Source organism: Podarcis vaucheri, assembly GCF_965113315.1.
Source record: "Podarcis vaucheri genome assembly, chromosome: Z".
Taxonomy (NCBI): Eukaryota; Metazoa; Chordata; class Lepidosauria; order Squamata; family Lacertidae; genus Podarcis; species Podarcis vaucheri.
The window spans coordinates 28,337,973-28,359,646 of NC_138758.1; the positions used below are offsets into that span (position 1 = coordinate 28,337,973).

General features: G+C 43.4%; 1 protein-coding gene and 1 long non-coding RNA gene across 2 annotated transcripts in view; one reads left to right on the forward strand and one right to left on the reverse strand.

Annotated features, from left to right (window-relative positions):
* Positions 1 to 21,674, reverse strand: part of LOC309524005 — a 114,511-nt gene that overhangs the window by 51,818 nt on the left and 41,019 nt on the right. The gene's annotated exons all lie outside the window — the stretch shown is intronic.
* The window catches only part of ARHGEF9 (Cdc42 guanine nucleotide exchange factor 9), a 294,596-nt gene continuing 279,148 nt past the window's right edge, over positions 6,227 to 21,674 (forward strand). The window contains exon 1 of the mRNA XM_082208208.1: positions 6,227 to 6,312. The gene's annotated coding sequence lies outside the window, so the exon portion shown is untranslated. The remainder of the gene's footprint in view (positions 6,313 to 21,674) is intronic.

Sequence of the window (21,674 nt, forward strand, 5' to 3'; positions counted from 1 at the left end):
GTAGTGTCTGACCCTTGCCATTCTACCCAGGGTGCTACTTGATTAGCCTGCTTATTGAGCATTCATTCTGATCTGTTTATTGGGAGATTAGAGGACACTGGATATTTAATGATGATTCATTCTGGTTTGCAGAAAGGTTAGATGATGCTATCAAAACAAGTATTATCCCACATTTTGCAGTGTTTCCTCATTATTTTCCTTATCACAAAAGCCTGATCTTTTGAAGGAAGCAGGGTAATTATTGCCAAGACCTCCCCATCAACTATAATTGTGCAACCTGAAGTTGTTGCTATATGACTGAATCCCACCTCAAGAGAACGACCGTCTGGAAGTGTCCATACTGCAGCTGGTGCAGTTTACTTTAAATGGTTATGTGTGATGAAGATGTTAGGTTACTGGACAATCAGATGTTTCTATCATAATAATTGTCTCGGGCTTAGTTATGTTATTTTGCTTTTGTGTTTGAACAGCAAAAACTCACTGCCAACATTAGCAGGTGAGCCTAATTCTTAGGACCCTGCATCAAACTTCACCTGCTGATTCCTGCAAATGAAGCTGCTGTTAAAGGCATAGGAGCAGCCGAGGGTGCATTTTCTGGTCAATTGACAACCATTACACATAACTTCTATTGTAATCTAATTTAGGTTGGAGATTAATTAGGCTGTTGCCCACATGAATTCTGCCCGCACACAAACAAAAACCAATGAACACACCTGAAATTAACCATCTTCTATACCTGATCCCCGGAGGATAGAAATATTATAGCCACATATCTGATAAGGTGACTATTGCTGCAAGAGGACTCTAGTGCCTCGAGAGGCTGACAAAACAAGTAACAGAAACACAAGATGCTTTTTTCTTTCTTTTACAAGAAAAACAATGCCTTGACATACGCCCCTTGCAGATGAGCGTAGGTAGATGTTACAGAGTGCTGCAAAACACCATAGTAAGTCACCACTGAATTCTGTGGGACTTAGGGCCACTCCAGGGTGATGGTTATTTTGTGGGTGTCTCCTGACAATAATAATGCATTAGTGGTGGATTTATACTAGGCTATCAGCACCTCCTTCCGCTTTATTAATTTTTCTATGATGCTTCCCTACTGTTACCACATTACTGCTACCTAGAGGGCACTCTTGCACTGCAGCTCAACAAAAACAGGACCCCCTCAACACCCTCCCCCCCCCCGAACATTTGTGATATAAAAAGTTACAGGATGCCAGGGGAAAGCTACGGGTTATGTCTGCACTGAAACTTTTGCAGCTGCAAACAGTATTGAAAAGCAGGATCGTGTATAACCTCCTGGTGTCATAGCTGTCAACTTTTCCCTTTTCTTGTGAGGAATCCTATTCGGAATAAGGGAATTTCCCTTAAAAAAAGGGCAACGTTGACAGCGATGCCTTGTGTCCATTATGAATGCACAATAAAAATGACATCTGCAGAGAGACCCTTTACTTCTTAGGAAGAATTCTGTAGACTACCCTGTTAGCTTCTGTGTGTGGAATTTAGGCACATACAGTATACAGTGGTACCTCGGTTTACATACGCCTCAGGTTACATACACTTCAGGTTACAGACTCCGCTAACCCAGAAATAGTACCTCAGGTTAAGAACTTTGCTTCAGGATGAGAACAAAAATCATGCTCTGGCGGTGCAGCGGCAGCAGGAGGCCCCATTAGCTAAAGTGATGCTTCAGGTTAAGAACAGTTTCAGGTTAAGAACGGACCTCCGGAACGAATTAAGTACTTAACCCGAGGTACCACTGTACTGAGTTAGTCCATCTTAGCTCAGTATTGCTGACACTGGCAGTAGCTCTCTAGGGCAGGGGTCAGCAAACTTTTTCAGCAGAGGGCTGGTCCACTGTCTCTAAGACCTTGTGGGGGGCCGGACTATTTTTTGGGGGGGTGTGTGTGAATGAATTCCTATACCCCACAAATAACCCAGAGATGCATTTTAAATAAAAGGACACATTCTACTCATGTAAGAACACACTGATTCCCAGACTGTCCGCGGGCTGGATTTAGTAGGCGACTGGGCCGGATCCGGACCCCGGGCCTTAGTTTGCCTACCCATGCTCTAGGGTCTCAGAAGGAGGACATTCTATACCTGAAAATGCTGGAGATGGAGCCTGGAACCTATTGCATGCAGAGCAGGTGCTATACCACTACTGAGCTTATTGCCCTTCACCTCAGCGGTACATTGTACTTGCACATTTTTTGCCCAATCTTTACATATTTTCTCTATTTGGCCCCAAAAGGCAAAGTATATTTTTTTAAAAAAACAAGCAGACAAAACTTTTGCCAGAGCAGTGGTGATAAAATGAAAGGTGTATGTGGTTCTGGTTCTGCACCTACTTAATTTCTAAGTGTCCAGATGCTGTTACAGGCAATGGAGTAATTCTTTAGGGGAAAGGATCAGGTGGGCTGCTTTTAACTGGCTGTCTATGGGTTTGCTATCTCTTAAGTGCACATTTCTTCTGTTCTGATATTCATGCTTTTGCAAGAAATTTCTCCATATATAATGCATGTTTACTTCACTAATGTTTTGCAATACTGTCCTCTGATATACACATTTACAGTTTTTTGCTGTGAGAATCGCACTGCAAAATTAAGTCGTGAGAAATTTAAACGGCAGCTATATTCCATTTGTATATCATTTGCGGACATGTTTGTATTAAAATGTGAACTAAACTGAAATTCTCCCCCATCTCTATCTTTCACAGGCAATCGAAAATTGCCGCATCCTTTGGCAGTGGCCCCATGGGATGAAACAATGAACTTCAAAAGGTGCCTTCTCAGTGAAGGTTCCTTCAGGCCCTAAACAAGAGGTGGGAGGAGCCTCAAAGCTGGGGCCCAAATACAGCCCACAATGCCTTTCTGTCTGGCCCTTGGAACTTTCCCTAGTCCTCACACACACCCCTGTTCCCAGCCTACGCTGCTCACTAGCCCTGCTGCACATTCCAAGTGCCTTGAATGTGTCCCTGACCTCCAATAATGCCTCTTAGTTGTGTGCATGGAAAACAAGAGGGATCTGTAAATGTGTGTAGAACTTATCCTACTGTAAAAAAGGTAAAAACTGCATTTGTTGCACTGCCCACTTTTATTTGTGGGTCCACTCACCCACCACTGGCATGCCATGGTGGGCATGGAAGGTTGCCCCAGAAGGAATGTAGTCCTTGGATTGAAAAGGGTTCCCTTCTTCTGCCCTAGACTGATTTTGCCCATCCATGCTGACTATTGAATCCTTGGCAGGAAGGAGTTAAAAGGGCCAGCTGTTCTGATTAGGATTTGCTTGAGGAACAAGTTTTTTATGAGCTCTGATGCAGCCCTTTGTTCTTCATCCTTTGGTTCTTTCTTCTGGCTTGCTCTTTGACATGCCACTTTGTAAACCACTTTGAGGGCGTGTGGTTTTTTGTGGTTTTTTGTTTTGTTTTGTTTTACAATCAAGCAGTGTATAAATTTTATGAAATAAATAAAGGCCTCCTGAGCTGTCCTTTGGACTCAAGCAATAGTGATCAGATCCATGCATCAAAATGTATCATACAGTGGGGTGATTAATGTATGCAAAAGCTGCATTTTGAATTGGGCTATAAATGCAAGGGGGTAGGAAGCATTCAAATATTGAAAAAACAGGCAGGGGAGCCTGAATATGCTTCTTGTCTGGGGCGCCATTTAGTCTGAGGCTCGTCTTTGCCTAGTGACATCAAAGGTGACAGGCCAGCTCACTGGAAGAGAATGGAGCAAAGGGGAGCTGGGTTCTATTTATTTCTGAGAGAAATCTCACATCAAATACCAGAGAAAGTGGCTGTTGAAGGAGGCAGTACTGTCTATTTCTCTTGACTGAAGTGCTTCCTTTGATAATACCTTAGGGAACGGGAGACGCCGAGTCCACACAGAACGGAAAGGGAACAGAGGTTGTTGTCTCCTAGGCACCAGCTTTTTATATATTTCCTCCTGCTTGGACTTCTCCTTGCTCTTCTACTCCTCCCACCCCATATAAAATAAATTAGAAACAGGAAATGGACCCTTTCCCCTCCAGGCCATGATTTCAAAGCCTGTCGTGTAAATCAAATCCTGATATTAAACTGCTAAGGTGAACTGGATGGACCTTGACCAAGTACTGGGGGCATTTGTTTCTGTGTGTAGTGTCAAAATGCTCCCTGGAGGAGCAGGGTTGCTATTGAAATAACCTACCCAGTCAAAGATGGAGGAGAAACCCAGTTGTTTGCATTTAAAGGTGAACCCACCTTATTCACATTTTCTGAAACACAGCAAACCCACAATAATTGAACTTCTCCAACTATTGGACCCCAGCATAGCATTACTGAGGCATGCAGTGCCAAGCGTTGGGCCCAGAGGTATTCTGTGGGTAATGTAAGATGGCAGCTGCATTGCCTTGCACTTTCTCTCTCAAAGCCAGGCACTCCTGAGAGATACGGTTGCCAGTCTCACCACCAGTCCCCACTGTGGCTGATCTGACCACTGAAATACCTGGCAACCCCATTGCCTCGTTTGACAGGAAGGGGATGCAAGGCTTTCCCTGGAAGTTCCTGCTGGAGAAAACCTTGCCCAGGACACACACACTCTCTCTCTCTGGCCTTCATGACCATTATTTTGGGTATATACTTACTGAAATCACTGACTTAACGCTTTGCAAGTGTACCATCTCCCAAAGTGGTCACAAAGTTTTCAGACAACTCAGGATCAATAAAAATCTATGGAATATAGCAGAATGCTTCCTGCTGTGGCCTTACCCCCAATGCATTGGGTTGCCCACTATGGGAACAGACTGCTGGACTACATATACCTTTAGCCTGATCTAGCAAGACTTTTTTTATGGAGGAAGCCTGAGCACCAGCTGCCATCAGCCTAAACTCCTTGTTCTTACCCTAACCTTCCAGGGCTGGCTCAAGACATTTTGGTACCTGAGGCGAACCACACAATGGCACTCCCACCCTGCCACCACCAGCACAATGACATGGAGGTGATGGTATGGAATAAATTTTGCTTTATCTGGATAAAGTACAAATCCAGACTTCTAATCACAACTCCAATACATACCACTCTGTAGTCCCCACACACTGAAGCACACAAGCATCAAGTTGCAGTGTTTTGGGCCTCTGGAGTTTTCAAGGTTACATACTTTTAGCATTCCAATTTTGATACCAAGGATAATTGTGTGAGCTCTGTGTTGCCCTCACCTTGTCTGCCCAATGCACATGGTAACACACTCAGATATCAGGTTCAAATCCCAGCTTCCCCATAAAGCTCACATGGTCACCTTGAGTCAATTACAGCCTCACAGCCTAACCTACCTTACAGGGGATTGTTGTGAGCAAAAAATGGGGGAGGGTTATCAGTCAGCAGCATCTGCGGAGGTCAACTGGTGGAGGAAGTGTGTGTGTGTGTGTGTGTGTGTGTGTGAAGATAATAGAATTATAAATTGTAGAGCTGGAAGGGACATAAAGGAATCTTCAGCAGCGAGATGGCCTGGTCATTTCCTGAAGTCTTGCAGACCTCATGGGCAGACTACTGAAATCCAGACCTCTATTACACATGGAGTTCACATGGTAGACTAAGTGTTTCCAGTTTATTTGTATAGAAACACAAAGATGGCTTGTTTAAGCCACACAAGCATCTGGACTTGGAGTGATCAGCAAAGATGTCCTTCCTGGTCAGTTACACAGTGCAAAAAAGGGAGACAAACAAACAAACGGACTTGATTTCCTTCCTTCCAAGGTGAGGGGTCATGACCTAGTTAAGTCTGGGAAAACAGCTTACTCTATGGCCTTAACCCCTTCATGCACTTACTAGAGCTAAGCATGCTGGTTACAGTATATGTGGCTGATTTGTCCCACAGGTCTGTTGTACCTCAAAGCAGATGCTTTTCCAATGAGCTACAACCTTTCCCATAGACACTGGAGGTATGAGTTTTATGCTGTGCATAGAAGGAGGCTGGGATGGTTTCCCTTTAGAAATGTTGTTTAATGAAGTCAGAACAGCAGGTGCCTCAAAGTTTCAAAGAAACACCAAGACTCTGGAGGATCAGCGATAATGGTCCAGGTAGGTGAGTTGCCATAAGGAAAACACGGGGGTCTAATTTGATCAGTAGAATGTTGGGTATGTGGTGGGCGGGGCTTGTGTGTTTTGCTCCGGAGTCAGCCCCTCCCTTCAGTCTGTGTTCCGTTAAGAATGTCAGTTAAGACCAACTGCCTCTTCTTGCTTCTTGCCTCAGACTTGCCTCATGTTGTTGTATTTAGTTTCTCTCATTCAGGGCTGGATTTAGGTTTGATGAGGCCCTAAGCTACTGAAGGTAATGGGGCCCTTTATATGTCCAGCTGTCCTTTGTCAACAGCAAATTGTTGCTGTTTTTTGTGTTGAATATATACTATATGGTAATTTATGGACCTAATAGGTATCTAAAGCCATTTGCAGATAACAAACAGGAACCTACAAAACACAAAACACTGTTGCTGTATGTAGGTTTTATTTTATTTGTTTTTTATCTTGTATTTTGGAAATGTACATCCAGGCTTTTTCCTCTTTAATTTTTTTGGGGGACCCCAAGAGAGTGGAGCCCTAAGCTATAGCTTGTTTAGCTTATACGTAAATCCAGCACTGAGAGTCTCATTATGTTATTTTGTTACAGTTTTCTTTATTATTAAAGCTTAGTTTAGATATACATGAGCCACTTATTTTTCTCAAAGGAAGAGAAGCTCTGCTGAAGAATGGTGGAATATCCTAAACTAGGGTGGGTGAGAGGATATTCCCAGTTTGCCAAGAGGATTGATTTTGCTAATCACCCCCACCCAGCTCCAGTTGCCAAGGTAACAGTGCCATCCTTGTGACATCTCTTGCTGCTGGCTTAAAAATCATCAAGCAATGTGGGCATGAGACATGTTAGAGAAAGGGGAGGAACTAAAGAGTGAGGCTAGGAGAATTAGAAGAGAAGTGTTATTTGTTTTAGTTACTTAGATTTTTAGGGTGGGGCAGAGTACTCTGGGAAACCAACCTAGGTATACAAATCTCAAACAAAAATTGGAAAGCGCTATGGACCAAGAGACCATTGAAATCATTCTCCTCCAAAATCTGGAAATCCACTCTGAAGCTACTACATAGGTAGTCCAACACACCAGCACAGCTCTCTAGAATTTCCAAGTTAATCAAGCCTGCTGGAGGGGATGTAACACTCTAGGTACCTATGTCCACATGTGGTGGCATTGGGGAGGTTGTAAAAATATTTTTGGTTGTGGGGGACGGTTAATGTAAATAATGTGTGGAATGATAATAGATATGACACCTGAACTAGCATTGTTGGGCATAAGAGCTACCCACCCTCAGGGGTCACTGAACAATGATTTGCTCTCCTTTGTGTTAATGGCAGCGAGCATGGAAGTTGCCAAGTGTCGGAAACATGAGGAAAGTTTAAATATTCAAATAATATGGTGAGTAGCATTGGCTGAGAAACTGATAAGCAGACTCAAAGCTGCCAGAGGAAATTCTAGTCCCTTTTCATTTTATAATACTTGGCAATCATCAATGGTTTTTGTAACGAAACCAGAACATGACAGAAATAAATCCTCCTTCAGTGCACACAAGAATATGGCCAGACCTTTTGAAATAATTTTTGAAATGTTTATTATAAGATATTGTACACACTGATCAGTATGAGTTTCGTAATTTATTGTTATATGTATTCCATGTAATATGCAGTTATAGTGATAGTTTTGTTGCATTATGATGGGCAGATGTTGTATGTACAGTGTACACCATCCTGAAATCCTTTCATGACTGGCAGTATAAAAAATGTTTCAAATAAATAATGCAAGACTGTTATCCTTCTGGACTTTAGGAATGTCTGTCTTTTGTTATGTCTTTGACAGACGTTCTGGTTTCTAGAGGACTTGTCAATATGCGAAGCCTATAGATAGTCCTTGTTCCCTGTCCTTGAATGTATGTTTTACTTACATTGTTCTCTCCGTGAATTATGCTGTACCTGATTTCTTACGGTTTGAGAGTGATGGGAAGCTATTTCCTCGGTCTTCTACTCTTGTGTTCTTTTTATGAGTGATTTGGCCAAATTGTTGATGATGCCTGCCAATGTGAGCTAGTGTGAAAAAAGCTTTGGAATGCCCCTGAGGATTTGGCAATACAATGGTGTTATCCACCACAGCTGGGAAACCACTGCATATATTTGCCAACCTGGTGTTGAGATCTGCTCTAGGAAGCTGTCCTCTGATGCTCTATATGTTATGTTATGTTATGTTATGTTATGTTATGTTATGTTATGTTATGTTATGTTATGTTCTCTGTGTTGTTCAAGACCGAGAAGCTTGGGTGGTGTCTGAAGAAAATCAACACCCAGGATTTGGGGTTGCTGTTTGCTTTCCAAAGAAGCCAAGAATAGTCTCATGCTTTCTCTTAGATGGGATGTTCCTGGGACTAGGGCATAGACCCATGGCTCAAACTTGCATATGCTAATTTATAGGTATTAGATGTCTTTAGCAAATTAAGATGGCAGGTGGATGGGGCCTTTGCAGTGTACCCAGCTCCCCTCGCCATCATCATAAGTAATAGTAAGTAATAATGATATTCTTGCATGCCACCCCAATCTCAGAGTGATGTGAGATTCTAGGGGTTTCAGGCACTTCCCCAGGGTTCATGTTTCCTTTTGGAAAGAGGCATAACAGAGACAACAGAGACTGTGGTGCCTTTATTATATATGGTATATATTTACACATATATACAACCTGAGTCAATGCTAGAGGGGTACACAGCATTAACACCCCTAAAGAGTCAATTTTCTGCATAACTGCAGCTTTGGATTCAAACAGAGATCAGACATTGCTCTCAAACATTGCTCATATCCTCTCTCCAGTTTGCTGCTTTATTTCTAGGTCACATCAATGGAAAACTCCAAACTCATAACAATATAATAATAAGTCTAATAAAAAATTTAAAGGGAGGGAGGCTCAGTGCAAAAGACTAAGGTCACAGAACTCTGAGCCACCTAATGATGTCCATGCTCTTAGATGCGGATGGGAGACCTCAGACCAAGAGACCAAATGTGGCCCACCAGACCTTTCTGTCCAGCCCTTGGGACTCCCCCCAGACCACACCCCCTTCTCAACCATACCCGCTTTCCACAGGTCATGCCCCACACCAGCCTTACTCAGAAGAGTCTTTGAATGCTGGTAATGCCTTTTGCTTGTGCAGCTGAAAAATAGAGAATGGTGTGTGATGCAGCGGCGTAGCGTGAGTTGTCAGCACCCGGGGCAAGGCAAGTAATTTGCCCCCCCCAACCCCTAACCTGCGAGTTGCCGCTGGCGCTGCCGCCCAAACGACGCCGCTTGCCTGGAGGAGGAGGGGGGCAGAGAGGCAAGGAAAATGCAACATTGCCCAGCAGCTGCAGCAGCAGCGGCGGAGGTAGGGCTGTGAGGAGGGGCTGCCTGGCGCGTCCTCCGCGGCGAGCGCTGAGAGCCGCTGCCTGCCGGGCGCCTTCAGCCCGGACGCGTGCACAGCTCGTCGGTTCTGCGAGACATGCGGCTCGGCTACAGCCTGCGCCAGAGGCTCTTCAGCGACTCCAGAGGCAGCAAGTGCGCCCCCCCCAGATGTTGCGCCCAGTGCGGCCTGCCCCCCTTGCACCCCCCACGCTACGCCACTGGTGTGAAGACACTAGCATACTGTGCAGAAGTAAAATTTACATTCATTGCTCTGACCACTTTCACTCCAAAGGCCACCTACCACTGGCATGCGGCTTTTAGAAGGCTGTCCAGAAAGGGAATGCAACCTTTGATTGGAAGGAAAGGTTCCCCACTTCTGTCTTGGATGCTCTATACAGAAAGAAAAAGGAAGCACTACTTAGGGGCAAATGCCTGACTACACCACCCTCTGAAGTGTGGCAAGACTAGTGCATGTCTCTAGCAGTCTCTCACAAGCCTTTAAGAGTGTGCATAGAGCCTCCACATCTCCAGATCTAACTCCAGCATGGCACCTTTTCTCCTGGGGCAGATGAGAGGTGAGGTATGGATGTGAAGCTGATCTGAATCAGGACCATGTTGGGGGCAAATAGTGAAATCTATTTTCTCCGTGCCATGGCCCTAGTCAGGCTCCCTCACTCTTGCTGTTAGGCAAGAAAAAACAAGTGCAGAAATGCTAATTACTGGCTTAACACAAACTGTTGTTTGGCCCAAAATCTGCATTTCTTAAACTTATGGTAATGGAGGCTCACTTTCCCCACTCTGAACTAAAACCAGGTGCATTGCTTGGGGCTATTCATGCCTGGATCTGAAAAGTAGGCCTATAACCCAGTGTTGGTTGTTGTTGTTGTTGTTGTTGTAAAAAAAACAAAATGATAAATCGTATTAGATTCATTGTGCAGTTCTATACATGCCTTCTCAAAAGTTAGACTTGCTGAGTTTATTCAGGTTTATTCCCAGGTAAATGGCCTGTCAGGCCAGGGGGGGGGTACATAAGCTGGTGGAGGAGGCACAGTCCCCTGTTGCAGCAACTGCTCCATACAGCACAGACCTGGGAATAGCTGTCTAGATGCTAGACTGCTGCGTGGGGGTATTCAGAGCTATAGGAACAACTCTAAGTGTTAGCTTTTACAATAAAGAGTTAACTATTAGCTGTGTGCATTCCTTTGGCTAGGGAGCACCCTTGACATAATTGACCAAAGCTAATTGGAAGGAGGGGACTTGGGTGGCACTGTGGGTTAAACCACAGAGCCTAGGACTTGCTGATTAGAAAGTCAGTGGTTCGAATCCCCGCGATGGGGTGAGCTCCCGTTGCTCACTCCCTGCTCCTGCCAACCTAGCAGTTCGAAAGCACGCCAAAGTGCAAGTAGATAAATAGGTACCGCTCGGGCGGGAATGTAATCAGTGTTTCTGTGCGCTGCTTTGGTTCGCCAGAAGCGGCTTAGTCATGCTGGCCACATGACCCGGAAGCTGTACGCTGGCTCCCTCGGCCAATAAAGCGAGATGAGCACCGCAACTCCAGTGTTGGACACAACTGGACCTAATGGTCAGGGGTCCCTTTACCTTACTAATTGAAAGGAGGCATGGACAAATCAGTAACTCATGACTAGCTGGATGTGCATGTATTTTGTACACTGAAATAAATATATTTAGGATTTGGGGGTGCCCCCCTGCCCCACAGACACTCATGACAAAAAAAGACCTTAAAGACCCTGTAGAGTCACTGTAACATAGGATAGCATCCTACATTCAAAATATTATTTTTTAATCAAGTTACAACATTGAGGTGCTCCGAAATGCACTTGCACATTGCATGCAATTAGGCTACTCACTTATAGGAGCAGGTGCAGCCTTCCAGATCTTGTCACATGCTTCTCAGGAAGATTTACAACTGGGGTTCATCCTAGCATCCTCCCTAAAAGCTATGGGTGCTTTTATCTGTTGTTCAGGTTGATCACAGGTGCCAGTATTAGCCAGGATCCATATGCCTAGAGGAACAGAGACCGGGTGCTCCTGTGATATACTGCAAGCAATTATGTTCATTACTTCTGAACATCTTCCATGAACCTTTTGATTTCTTAGAGGAGACCCCTTTAATGAAAAGTGGAACAGTCATGCCCAAAAACAATATTGTGCCCCAAAAGCTACATTTCCCCCTTAATCCAGAGGTGCGGGGCAGGAAAGTCTTGGAAAGGAATCAGTTACATAACTCTTTGCTAATGAATCATCTGCCTTTTAAGCAGCTACTCAAGTCAGTAATAAAATGTAAATAAACATACATGTATATTGCCTCACAAGAGGTGCATTATTGGAGGAAGAATAAGATAATGAACAATTTAATGAACAAAACTTACCATTGTTGTTGTTACAAGGCAAGGTCCTTGTTAAAGCTCTTCCTAGTTTTCTTTTAAAGAACAGATGGGGAACTTGTGGCCCTCCAGATTTTATTGGACTCCAACTCCCATAATTCCCAGTCAACATGGTCAGTGGTCCAGCATCATGTGGAGGGTCACAGGTTTCCCAACCCTATTTTACATTTGTACACCAAAATCAAGTAACTTTAGTTAATAGATAACTTTAGATGATAATAATAATAATAATAATAATAATAATAATAATAATAATAAGGAATTATTCCTTACTTGTAGTCCAACCAATTAAAATTTGGTCCTGCCAATAAAAACTACCACCACACACTAATTACTAGATTGTCACCCATTCATCTACCAATCAAAGCAATTAAAGCTCTAATTTGAACAGAGCCATGCAAAATTGCCATAGAAATGGTCCAGTTATGTTGTCAGAAGCTACAGAGAAAAGACTTGTAGAAATGTAGAGTTGGAAGGGACCCTGAGGGTCATCTAGTCCAATTCCTTGCAATGCAGGAATCTGTTGAGTGGTTTTATTTCTGTTGCATTGCCAGATTGAGGTCCCCTCCCTTGATGTTGTCACACCCTCAATAGCTCCTGCCCAGAAGCCATTAACCTAATTTAAAGCAACAGCTTGTGCTAGTACAGACATGCTACTTGTCTTCAGCTGCCTTTGCAACATCCAAGCAGATTCTGGAAAGCTGGAACAATCCCAGTGCTGGAGAAGTGGCTGTCTAGAACATGGAATTGTTTCAAAATGCCAAGAGTTTCCCAGTAATGAAAAGTTGCAGGAGGGGATGAAAGAAACCCATATGCTACCAAATGATAGCTGTATACAGTGGTACCTCGGGTTACAGACGCTTCAGGTTACAGACTCCGCTAACCCAGAAATAGTACCTTTGGTTAAGAACTTTGCTTCAGGATGAGAACAAAAATCGTGCAGCAGCGGCGTGGCAGCAGTGGGAGGCCCCATTAGCTAAAGTGGTGCTTCAGGTTAAGAACAGCTTCAGGTTAAGAATGGACCTCTGGAACGAATTAAGTTCCTAACCCGAGGTACCACTGTATATAGTGATAGAACTAGGGTAAACATGTGCCCTGCTTTGCACAGGAAAGAGACTCTTCCATTTGAAGGCTGTTTTGTCCAGATCCACATTAAAGATTAAAAAAAAAGGTTAAGAGAGAGAGAGTAGATTTACATGTAAACTGTTACTTCTTTACTACACTTACCTGCTGAGGAGTAATAATATATTCTTATTACATTAAGCACCAAAGGGTCTGTTGGGGGACGGAATTTAGTTTTGTTTCAATTAGCTTTTTAATTGTTAAATATAATTAATGCCCAAATGAGTCTCTGGAGTGGGGGGGGGCATTCAGACATGGGGAATATGCCATAGTCTAAGAGGTGCTAGTGCTTCTTTTCCATTTCCTAGCATCCGTTTCACACTGACCGGCTGTCATCTTTTGGGATAGTCAGTGTATTTCCCTCCAGATGCTGTGGACTACAGTTCCTATCATCCCCTGTCACTGGCCATGCTGACTGTGACTAGTGGAAGTTGGAGTCTGCAACATATTGTCTACCTCTTAGAGAGAAGCACCAGCACTGTGAAGAGTTGTTTAATACAAAACAAGTTAATTCGTCTTGTGTAATTGCAGCTTTCCCCAACCTGGTGTCCTCCAGATGTTTCAGTCTTCAGTTCCCATCTGGCCAATAGTCAGGGATGATGGAAGTTGGTATCCAAAACTTCTTGAGGGCACCAGGTTGAGCAAGACCATGTTAATAAAGAAAGCCAGCATGGAGAGCCAAACAAGGGTCTCCAGATGTTGGACATCAACTCTCAAAATTCCAAGCCAGCATGGCCCATGGTGAGAAATGCTGGTATGTATAGTCCAACAACACCTAGAAACCCAAGGTTGGGAAGGCTGGGTTATAGTGGTTATAGTGTACACTACCCTGGTCTCTTTAGAGGAAGGACTGGATATAAATGTAATAAATAAATAAGTTTATAGTTAATGCCACATAATACTTCCTGTCTTCATGCAGGTGTGGGGAGAAAATACTTAATATCCTAACATTTCAACTGTACACATAGGAATCTGAAGATTGATGGGTTTCCCCTTTTTGGGGCGGTGATGCAGTTTAGAAGTGATTGTCTTGCATTGATTCTGCATATTCAAATAAGCCCTTGATCTGTCTGATGCATATCTGCATAAACATTAACGATGAGCCTGAAGTAGCACTGCCCAGTTTTACTTTCATAGGAAGCTACCTTATACTGAGTCAGATCATTGGCCATCTACCTCAGTACTGTTGACACTAACTGGCAGCAACTCTCCAGGGTTACAACTGGGAATCTCTCCCACCTGTACTTGGAAATACCAGGGATTGAACCTGGTGCCTTCTGCATGCAACGGAAATGTTCTACCACTTACTTATATGCCCTTTCCTTTTCATACCTCCTGGGCAGCAGGAACAGTTCAGTTTTCTTTTTTCTTCTGTGGCTGATAAATGGAGCATATTCTTGGTTTCTAGTGTTGGATGAAGGAACTGCACACAGCAGCCTCATACTTGCTGTTGCCAAATGTCCACATTTCTCTGGTGCCACCCACTCTGCCTCCCTTGGCTCAACAGAGCCTGTGGTGTGTGTGTGTGTGTGTGTGTGTGTGTGTGTGTGTGTGTTTGCATAGTCGAGTAGGAAGAATGCACCATCCCACACAACAGCCTATGAAATTGTGCACTAGGCCTTTACTCTGTAACATTAGTTCATGTGGTTTGTTTGTTTGTTTTTTCCAGAGTTCAAGCACGTGTCCCTGACAAAAAAGATATGTACTGTAGAACTGTGGTCAGAAAATTCCAAGTTTATTAAAACAAACACATAAAGTTTCTTCTTTTTTCTCTGAATTTAGTTATTTTTTAAAAATGCCTAGCACTGTCCCCTCCTCTTCCACTTGCCCTCCACTGGTTAATTGGCAGCCAGACAATATTTCCTTTTCGAATTAACTAGGAGGCAAAGCTTTTAAAAAAATAAAAATGAGGGAAATAGGGTTGGAAGAGCAGTCTCTGTGAGTGCATTGTGTCATGACTATTTTTATTCTGCTCCCTTATGATAACTTTTCACGGAAGGAAAGGGAACTTAAAGAGCAGAGGGCGTGCCAGAGAGGAACTTTGCAGGAATATGTGTGTGTGTGTGTGTGTGTGTGTGCGCGCGCGTGTGCGCATGCACACACACACACACACACACACACACACTGCTTCTGACTCACAATTCCTTCACACTCCCTAAGGGAAGAAGGAGCCGATGTTTTCCTTGCCAGGAACAGCTCTTACTGTGGCTTCCTGCTTGAAGGTTCATAAACAGATGACGTCTAATCTGACAAAAGCCCAGTTCTCTCACTGTAGCGGAAAGCCTGTGTGGAAAGCTGGACCACTTCAGACTTAGAGTGAGGGCTCATGGAGTTTAATGATGCCCCATGAAGAATACAGATATTCTCTGCATTGCACATAATGCTCTAATTCAGCCTTATATCTGCTCTACTTGCACAGGTGTTTGGGGTGGTGGTGGTATAGACAAGGATGCAGTCATGTGAGTCCTGCCCCCAACCCTGCAGTCTCACCCTGCAGTCTCAAGTGGTGCAGCCCAGGACAGAGTGGGCTAGATCATTCAGGACAGTGAGAACTAGATCATGGTGACTCAATCCTCTGATAACAAAGAGAGTCACTCCTGTCCTGACTCATTTCGCCCACAGGTTACACCAGCCTTCCCTAGCCATGAGCAGACTACAGTTGAGTTGACTGGGGCTGATGGGGGTTGTATCCTAAATTGTCTGGAGGGCACTGGCTTGGGTTGCACCCTCAACTAATTCCATTTGCTTGGTTTTAAAAAATAAAGAAAATAAATACCAGAATCATGCCTTTTAAAACTAACAGGGGCTTCAATTCCAGCTGCCCTCCTACGACACAAACATATTGCTGGGTGCCCATAAAATAGCTACCAAAACACACAGGCATGAGCCAATTTGAGACAATAGGTCATGTGATACACCATTAGTTCTTCAGCAGGTTAAAAGTGTGAACAGGAGGGAGAGGTGAAGGGGCTGTCTCCTGATGGAGTGGCACTTCAGTTTCTACTTCAACCTGGCTGCTGGTTTTTCTTTCTTTCTTACAACAGATCACACATTATGGGGGCAATCCTATGGCAGGATCTGATGGGTGGGGCGGGGCGTAGATTCAACAGAGCTTGTCTGACTCCCATAGCAGGAGTCTTTCCCATGAAACATGCCCGCCACGCTGCTGCAGTTTAATCTAATCTGATGCTACATGCTAGTAAGCAGTAATGTAGTTCCAGATTCTACTATTGAAGTCTTGCAGTGCATACAGACAGGCATGAGCGTTTCACCCCTGGCCGTTTGACCCATTAAGTCCTGGTTGGCTGGGAGGCCACTTAAGTTAGGTCTACTAGACCAAAATTTTAAAGCAATGTGAACTAAAATAGCTTCTGGGACACCTTTGGAATTAGTTTCACAGTGAATCTGACCCTGGCCTTGTGTGAAAGGATTTCCCATCACCCTGAGAGTCTTCTAACCTGGGAATGCCAGGCATTCAACCTGGAACCTTGTGTGTATAAGGGATATGCTGTACCACTAGGCTATAATATGACAAACAATTTTGCTGAAGATGGGAGCAGAGCAACATGACTAAGTCTGGCGTGATTTAACCTTATTACCTGTCCAAACAACTTAGAATTCAGGGATTCTCTATATGTGGCTGTGCATAATGTAAATCTGCAGCAAGGATTCTTGATATTGGGGTTCCCATGATACCTTATTCCCTCAACCAAGTATAAATTAAAGCTGAGGCATGATGGAAACACGAAGCACATTTTTATTAACCAACAGCCCATGAGGGATAAATCTTGACAATTTCACTATTAAAGTAACAGAACTTCTGTCAGAAATGCTGTTTCAGGTTTGAACAATAATTTTACTTCTAAGAACTTTATTTGTTATTCTCCACAACAGAACTGTTTTTTGTTAAAAATATGTCTTCCTAGAATGGCTGCTCATTTTAACTCTGCCTGTAAAACACCACTAACCCATTTCCATGTCCTTTTCCGTATCCTAAGGCTGTAGGCAATTAAACAGGTTTATCCTGCTTGACAAACCTCTAAGCACACCCAGCTACCTCTTCTTCTTTGGCGATCAGTCATAGCCGAGTAAGATTGTCTTTCATGAACACAGTTTTAACAGTGAGTCCATGACTGTGGAGACCAATTCTGGATCTACATGTCCTTCCACAGTGGGGATATAGGTTTCCGAGTGGGAGTTGATCATGGTGAGGGTTTGCCAAACGTGCCTTCCTCTTAGTGCATTTCTCCCTTGCGTCCTGAGTTCGAGTGTCTTCAGATTCCATGACACCTTTGGTAAAGGCTGTTCTCCATTTGGAGCACTTGCAAGCCAGTTGATGGTGTTTGTACTACATTTTTTTATTTTTTTTTTATTTATTTTTTTATAATAATTTTTATTACATTTTTCCAAATTACAGAAAGAACAGAAGAAAAAGCAAAACAGAAGAAAAAAAGAAAAAAGAACAGAAAATCACATCCATTTCAACAACTTATTTCAAATTTCCATTGGACTTCCCCACATCTCCCGCATAATGCATTCTTGATAATAAAATCATCAGCAAATTATACCCTTATTTCGTGTGTTTCTTTATATTTTCAATTGCAATTTAAGTTTAAATCTCTTATTCTCCAATTTTTCTAAAAATATAACATGATATCATTTTTACCCATTTAAACTTTGATTCTTTCACAAATGTTAGCAATTTCATAAATAATTAAATTTCATTACTGGGGCTAACGTTCCAAGTCATACGACGTCTTATGTTTCATACAACTTATAATACTTTTGCAAATAGTCTTTAAATTTTTTCCAGTCCTCCTCCATTGCTTCTTCTCCCAGGTCTCGGATTCTTGCAGTCATCTCGGCCAGTTCCATGTAGTTCATCAATTGCGTCTGCCACTCCTCCAGTGTGGGCAAATCTTGGGTCTTCCAGTGCTTGGCGATAAGAATTCTTGCTGCAGTTGTAGCATACAGAAAAAAAGTTCTATCCTTTTTTAACACCTTCTGGCCGACAATGCCCAGAAGGAAGGCCTCTGGTTTCTTGGGAAAGGTGTACTTAAACACCTTTTTTAACTCGTTATAGATCATTTCCCAAAAGGCCTTCAATCTTGGACAAGTCCACCAGAGGTGAAAGAATGTCCCTTCAGCCTCCTTACATTTCCAACATTTATTATCAGACAAATGGTATATCTTAGCAAGCTTGACTGGGGTCATGTACCACCTGTATACCATTTTCATAATGTTTTCTTTCAAGGCATTACATGCCGTAAACTTCATACCGTATGTACTACATTTTTTTTAGATTTACCTTGAGAGAGTCTTTAAAATTCTTTTGTTGACCACCAGCATTACACTTTCCATTTTTAAGTTCGGAATAGAGTAGTTGCTTTGGAAGATGATAATCAGGCATCGAAACAACATGACCAGTCCAATGAAGTTGATGTTGAAGAATCATTGCTTTGACACTGGTGAACTTTGCTTCTTCCAGTCCACTGGCATTAGCTTGCCTATCTTCCTAAGTGATGTGTAATTTTTTTCAGAGACATTGTTGATGGAATCTTACAAGGAGTTAGAGATGGCATTTGTAAGTGTCCATGTTTCACAAGCATACAGTAAGGTTGGTAGTACAGTAGCTTTCTAAAAAAACATTTTGTGAATGTCCTGGTCCTCAAACACTCTGCACTCCAATTGGGAGAAAGCCGCACTTGCAGAGCTCAGGCGATGCTGGATTTCGGCATCAATGTCAGCCCTTGTGGAAAGATAACTGCCAGATAGGAGAAGTGATCAACACTTTCCAACATTACACCATTTAGTTGGATTTGTGGCACTGCAGAGCAATTGTTTTATGCTTGTTGGTGCAGCACTTTGGTTTTTTGGATGTTGAATGATAAACCAAGTTTTTGTAAGCTTCTGCGAAGATATTTAGGATGGTTTGGAGGTCATCTTCTGATGAGCTTGTGAAGTTGTTGTTAAGTTCAATTCCACCCACTTTGAAGACTTCGGCAGATATCCCATGAGGTCAGCTGGCTTTATTATTCTTCATTTGGTTAATAGCTGTACACAACTCTCCCAGATTTAGAGATACTGCAAGCTCATCTCTAATTTGTTTATGTGGAATTTGTGAGAGGACATCAGCAGCTACAGGGGAGTTGCCATTAAGGAGATGCTGGTAATGTTCTTTCCAGTGCAGTGCAATAGCTTCATTATCTTTTAGAAGTGTGGTACTGTCTGTTGGGGATGCGGGTGGCGCTGTGGGTAAAGCCTCAGTGCCTAGGACTTGCCAATCGTATGGTCGGCAGTTCGAATCCCCATGGCAGGGTGAGCTCCCGTCTTCCGGTCCCAGCTCCTGCCCACCTAGCACGAAAGCACCCCTAAGTGCAAGTAGATAAATAGGTACCGCTTTATAGCGGGAAGGTAAACGGCATTTCCGTGTGCTGCGCTGGTGCTGGCTCACCAGAGCAGCTTCGTCACGCTGGCCACGTGACCAGTGTCTTCGGACAGTGCTGGCTCCCGGCCTCTTAAGTGAGATGAGCGCACAACCCTAGAGTCGGACACGACTGGCCCGTACGGGCAGGGGTACCTTTACCTTTACTGTCTGTTAAGCGTAGGGGGCACATGCCATTATTTATTGGCCCATAGATTGTCTCTGAATGCTCCAACTACCGCACAATCGCACTCATTTCACACGCTAGCATGGTTATGCTTAAAATTCTACAAGGAAGGCTCAAGCAGTATGTGGACCGAGAACTCCCAGAAGTGCAAGCTGGATTTCGAAGAGGCAGAGGAACCAGAGACCAAATTGCAAACATGCTCTAGAGAGTTCCAGAAAGACATCTACTTCTGTTTCATTGACTATGCAAAAGTCTTTGACTGTGTCGACCACAGCAAATAATGGCAAGTTCTTAAAGAAATGGGAGTGCCTGATCACCTCATCTGTCTCCTGAGAAATCTCTATGTGGGATAAGAAGCTACAGTTAGAACTGGATATGGCACAACTGATTGGTTCAAAATTGGGAAAGGAGTACGACAAGGCTGTATATTGTCTCCCTGCTTATTTAACTTATATGCAGAATTCATCATGCAAAAGGCTGGGCTGGATGAATCCCTAGCCGGAATTAAGATTGCCGGAAGAAATATTAACAACCTCAGATATGCAGATGACACAACCTTGATGGCAGAAAGTGAGGAGGAATTAAATAACCTTTTATTGAGGGTGAAAGAGGAGAGTGCAAAATATGGTCTGAAGCTCAACATCAAAAAAACGAAGATCATGGCCACTGGTCCCATCACCTACTGGCAAATAGAAGGGGAAGAAATGGAGGCAGTGAGAGATTTTACTTTCTTGGGCTCTATGGTCACTGCAGATGGTGACAGCAGCCACGAAATTAAAAGACGCCTGCTTCTTGGGAGAAAAGCAATGACAAACCTAGACAGCATCTTAAAAAGTAGAGACATCACCTTGCCAACAAAGGTCCGTATAGTAAAAGCTATGGTTTTTCCAGTAGTGATGTATGGAAGTGAGAGCTGGAACATAAAGAAGGCTGATCGCCGAAGAAGTGATGCTTTTGAATTATGGTGTTGGAGGAGACTCTTGAGAGTCCCATGGACTGCAAGGAGATCAAACCTATCCATTCTTAAGGAAATCAGCCCTGAGTGCTCACTGGAAGGACAAGTCGTGAAGCTGAGGCTCCAATACTTTGGCCACCTCATGAGAAGAGAAGACTCCCTGGAAAAGACCCTGATTTTGGGAAAGATGGAGGGCACAAGGAGAAGGGGACGACAGAGGACAAGATGGTTGGATAGTGTTCTCGAAGCTACCAGCATGAGTCTGACCAAACTGCGGGAGGTAGTGGAAGACAGAAATGCCTGGCGTGCTCTGGTCCATGGGGTCACGAAGAGTCGGACACAACTAAACAACAAACAACAACAAGATTGTCTTTGTGGCTTTAAGTAACTCTGTGCATCATGAGTGTCCAGTTAGTGTCCACCAGGTTTTTTTTAGTTCTCTGGTTCTTCTTTGAACCTTAGCCTTAGCATTGGTATAGTTTTTCCCCCCTTAGTAGCACATTTTCTTTCTCTTTGCCAGATCTGAAAGGTCTTCCGTTTCCTGTCAATAATGTGTTCAATCTCACTGTCACCCTCATCAAACCATTCCTGGTGTTTCTTGGTTTGATATCCAATAGTTTGTTCACAGGCTGCAATAATGGATGTTTTTAGCTTGGTCCAGTGTTCCTTGATGTTATCAGGGAACTCTGAAAGCAGATGGTCCTTAAGAGTCATTTGGAAGCAATCCCGCTTAATGGGATCTTGAAGGACTTGGGTGTTCATTTTGTGCCTTGATTTCCTTCCTTGACGCCTGTGTTGAGGTATAATCTTGATAGCCATTGTGAAGCGTATTAATCAGTGATCTGTCCAGCAGTCATCGGCACTCATCATAGTTCTGGTAAGGGGCACATCATGGCAGTCTTCAGCTTGGAAAATTACATAGTCTAAGAGGTGCCAGTGGTTGGACTAAGGGTGCCTCCATGATGTTTTAAATTTATTTTTGTTGTTGAAAGAATGTGTTGGTAACAGCAAGATTATAGTCAAAAGTAAGAATCCATTCTGGTTGCTGTTGCCAATTCCTTCTTTCCCAATAGTTCCAGGCCACAGATCAAAATCTCGCCCAACTCTTGCATTAAAATCACTCAGGAGGATAATTTTAT